A 4,915-nucleotide genomic window follows, 5' to 3' on the forward strand; every position below is an offset into this window, starting at 1 on the left:
CTTCATTCCCGGCCTCCCAGAACCAAAATAACCACACAGAAACTATATTATTTGCAATACTGTTTGACCAATAGCTTAAGCATATTTTTAGCTAGCTTTTATACCCTAAGCTAACCCATCTCCATTAATCCGAGCATTACCACCAGGTCATGGCCAACCTGCAAAGTTCCAGCGAGCTCCAGCGGGGGCGTCTGTCTCCTGCAGCAGCTGGCTACATGACTTCTCCCTGCTCTCTCTCTACATTTCTGTTCAGATTTCCTGCCTGGCTTTACTCTGCTAAGCCATTTGGCCGGAACCAATTTTATTCAGTAACCAATAAAAGCCACACACATACAAAGGGACTTCCTCCCACACCATATAGGCAATTTCCTCTTTACTGAGGTAAAGCTACCGTCCAAATCTGTCCTGCCTTCTACTTCCAGGCCCTGGATATCATTTAAAAGCAGTCAAGTACATATATGTACATATTAGAGAACAAAGGGGCACCCACACCATGGTCAAGTATATATATGTATATATTAGAGAACACCAGGGCATCCACACCACAGTCAAGTAATATATGTATATATTAGAGAACACAGGGGCACCCACATCATGGTCAAGTACATATATGTATATACTAGAGAACACCAGGGCTCCCACACCATGGTCAAGTACATATATGTATATTCTAGAGAACACCAGGGCTCCCACACCATGGTCAAGTACATATATGTATATATTAGAGAACACCAGGGCACCCACACCATGATCAAGTACATATATGTATATATTAGAGAACACCAGAGCTCCCACACCATGGTCAGGTACATGTATGTATATATTAGAGAACACAGGGGCACCCACACCACAGTCAAGTACATATATGTATATATTAGAGAACACAGGGGCACCCACACCACCGTCAAGTACATATATGTAATACTAGCGAACACTGGAGCACCCACGCTGTGGTCACTCGTCCGGGGAAGTGTCCCTTTGGTAGGTGCCTGCAAGCTCCAGTTCTAGGGGCCTTTCTGGAAATGCCCTCCTCACTTCCCACCTTTCGGAATAAGAAGGTAGAAACGCAGCTTAGTCTGAACTCTGTCGTTTAGAAGCCCCAGCAAACTGACTCTCAATTGATTTCTTGGTGATTTTCCCTAAGAATGACAATGAAGTGGTTATTGACTCACAAATATGGCATCAGAGACCGCTGCTTGGTTTCAGTCCAATAGAAAACACTCACCACCCGCGAAGCAAACATAGACGAGAGGGATCGACGTGTCCAGCTCTGCCTCTGAGCATATGGTTGAGAAAGTCAGAGGCCACACATAGCCTCCACAGCACCTAACCCCAACCCTCTGGACACAGTTTTCTCTGGACACAGTTTTCATCTTCCTCTCCCCTCCACTGAACAGCGCACCCTGATCTTGATGGCCAAAGCTTAAGCTGGAGCTCCAGAAAGGCCCTTGGGCTTTGGAAGACCTGGTGTGATGTGTGGAACACGAGGATGAAGTCCAAACCAACAAAGACCAGAGTACAGGAGAGATGGAGGGACCCTATGTGCACACTGGATCCTTGCCCCTGGCTCCTGGCGGAGATCCTAAATGCTATACCTTCCTATAGCAGCTTTCTTTTCTACTATTTTATCTTTGATCCTGGTTCCTGACTCAAGCCCCCTAAATCCCAGAGAATTTCCTGGGCAATAAGAGTTTCCTTTACTATGAGGAGGGATGTCATGCTGAGCACCTGGAGGACTTCAGGATGGGGGTTGCGCACCAGAAAGGCCATGCCTAGTTAGCAGCCTGCTCCCCCTCTGAGAAAAAGAAGGGGCTGGAGACCGCATTATAATTCACCATGCCTACATGGTGAATCATCTGTGGGACCCCATGTGAAGGGCCTTGACAAGCTTCCTGACTGGCGAACATCTCCACATGGTTCAGCCACATAGAACCCCCCCACCGCCACCCTAGGACTTAACTGTGTGTGCTTTTATGTTCACCTGTATCCTTTCTAACATCCCTCACAATAAACTCAAGTCCGTGAATTCTGTGAGCTATTCTGGAAAAGTATTGGAAGTCAGGAACAGTGCCATACGTTTGTAGTCCCAGCTACTCAATGGGCGAAGGTAAGGCGGCCTGCTTGAGCACAGAAGTTCAAGACAAGCCGGGGAAACACAGCTACACTTCACACGGCTTGCCTGTCCTGGGGAAGCTGAGCAGGAAATAGATCATCATGAGACTGAGGTCAGCACCGGCCACAGAGTGACCGTAAGCCAGCCTGTACTGTGAAATGAGATGAGAAAGTAGGGAGGGAGAGAAAGAAGGGAGGAAAGAAGAAGAACAGGAAAGAGAGAGGGGTTGAGGAGGAAGGAAGGAAAGGGGGAAGAAGAGAAGAAAAGGAGAAGGGATGAAGGAAAAGAAAAGAAACCGTGCGCGTGGTAGCACATGCCTGTAATTACAGAATTATGGAGCCCGGAAAGGCTGGGTTAGGAACGCATCACATTCGAGGGAAGCCTTGGCTACACTGTTGAGACCCTGGGGTCTCAAAGGAGAAAAAAGGGAAGGGAAGGAGGGAGGGAAGAAAGAAAAACTACCTAAGGATGTCAGGAGTGGGGATCCTGGGACTTGGCGCTGTCACCTAGCGTGGGGGCCTCTTGTGAGCCTGCACTAATTATAGGCAGTTAGTGTCAGAACTGGGGTTGAACTGCTGGGCAGAGAGCTGGTGGCTGGAGAAACAGCTGGTCGTTGGTATTCGAAGACACACCCTCTGGGTCACTACAACTTCTGAAGGAAGCTTCCTGCATACCGAGCCATTTAAAGATGGGTTTACAGTCTCCTGCAGCATGAAGCATGCTGGCAGAGCAGAACCAGCTTTCTAGGACAAGTCTGGTCTCCCACGGTGCAACAGTTGGGCATGGCAGCACACACCTGCAATCCCACCCCTAGTCTGAAGCAAGCCTGCACTACATAGTGTGGTCCTCCTTACAACACAAACTCAACTAACAAGAAAATTGGGCCTCTCCAGGTCCAAGCCCCCAGTAGACCTGCTCTCCACCAGTTCAGTGATGACTGCCCTCGCTGGCCTGCTGCAAACGAGCCAGGGCAAGCTGAGCTCTAACTCTCTGGCAAGCCCTCTGACCTCCACCAGCTGCCCAGATCCTGTCTCTGCCCCAGTGGTGGACAGAGCTGTTCTGGATACAGTGACCCAGGTCCCACACAGATCCCCACATACCCACTGTCCATAGTGCCCGCCCTCAACGAGTGCTGTTTTCTCTCCCAAACTGCTTTGTTAACAATAAATCAGTTAGTTTGCAAGACAAAAACAAACAAGCAAACGATGCTCACGGTGGCTCATGCCTTTAATCCCAGCACTCAGGAAGAAGTTTGAGGTCAGCGTGGTCTACAGAGTGTATTCCAGGATAGTCAGAGCTGTCATGAAAAGAAATCTTGTTTTCAGAAACAAGGAAGTAAAAAGAAATCTGGGACTTCTGAATCCCCTCTGGAGATGCTTGAGCACGGGAAGCAAGGGTGGTGGAGGAAGACAACCATCGAGACTAACACCTAAAGTATCGTGTCTATCAGAAGAAGCATGAGGAGGGGAATGGCTTGTCTGTGCTGCTCTCACAGAGCACCAGAGGCTGGGCCACTCATGGTGACAGAGATCAGCCCACAGGCTGGAGGCTAAGGACTCCAAAACCAAGGCACAGGCACCTGGCAGTATCCTCTTGGCCACGGCTTCCAGCGCTGACAGCAGAGGAACAGTGCAAGCCCGGAGCCCTCAGGCCTCAGCACCTCCCCACTCTCAGTGCTATGGCACTGTCAGTTACGGTTCCAACAGCTGGCTCTTGTGAAATGTATTCGCACAATCATGGTCATTAACAAGTGACATGTCTAACACAGAATGAAGAGACGCTGTAATGTGCCGTCCACATCTCTGTCTGTGTGTCTTTGTGTGTTTAAATCTCCAGACCCTTGCCTGGCTCGGGAATGGTCCTGTAGTGCAGGCATAGTACCATAGTACACATAGTAGTAGTACGGATGGTACAAGTGGAGTACTACCGAGATCAGGAACTAGGGACAAGCTGAGAGATTGCCCTTGGGAATGGTGAGGGTGGATTGAAGGTTGATATGTGTGTTATGTGTATTTTCACCCCCAGACTCTTGCCTGATAGCGGTTCTGGGTGGTGCACCAACAGGAGACACCATGGAGATGGGGAACTAGAGACTCTGAGGGACGTCCTTTGGAAAGCTGGCCAGCAGGAAAGTAATAAACAGGAGTCAGGAGGGTGAATTGAAGGCCTCAAAAGGAATGGAAGAAAAAGAGTAAGTTTAAAAGAGACAGCATATAGACAGATTAAAAGGAGTATGTGTTCTTCATCCCCAGAGACGCTCTGAGAGACACACTCTGGAAGATTGGCCAGTAGGAAAGTAATAAAGAGGAGGCAAGAGGGTGAATGGAAGGCCTCAAAAAGATAGAATGTGTACAGATTATGTTATTGTGTTGATTGTGTTACAAGGGGACCCAGATGCTTTGTCCCCTAGGGAACTTACCCCCACAGCTAAAAAAGCTTTGATTGATGCTCTTCCCAGTTTGGAAATGGATCATCAATCGCCGGGAGCTGAAAATAAATTACATAACTGGAAGGAATTTTTCCATCTGCTTTTATTGTCATCCTTCCTTTTGTGACATGGAGTGGGTTGGGATCTAACGAGGAGGGGAGTCTTAATTGTTCTTTCAGCAATTGTACCACAGCAGACAGTGCCCTCCTTGTGAGGATTCCCGCTGCCATGCCTGTGCCAGCTAAGCATGAAGGGCACATCCCTGTTGCTCTGTATCGGCAGAAGAGAGACCTTGGAATCACCGCAACCACGGTTGCCATTATTGCCATCCCTGCAACTGCAGCTACTGCTGCCGGAATTGCTCTCTCCCAGAC

This window comes from Chionomys nivalis, chromosome 18 (assembly GCF_950005125.1).
Source record: "Chionomys nivalis chromosome 18, mChiNiv1.1, whole genome shotgun sequence".
In the NCBI taxonomy this organism is placed as follows: Eukaryota; Metazoa; Chordata; class Mammalia; order Rodentia; family Cricetidae; genus Chionomys; species Chionomys nivalis.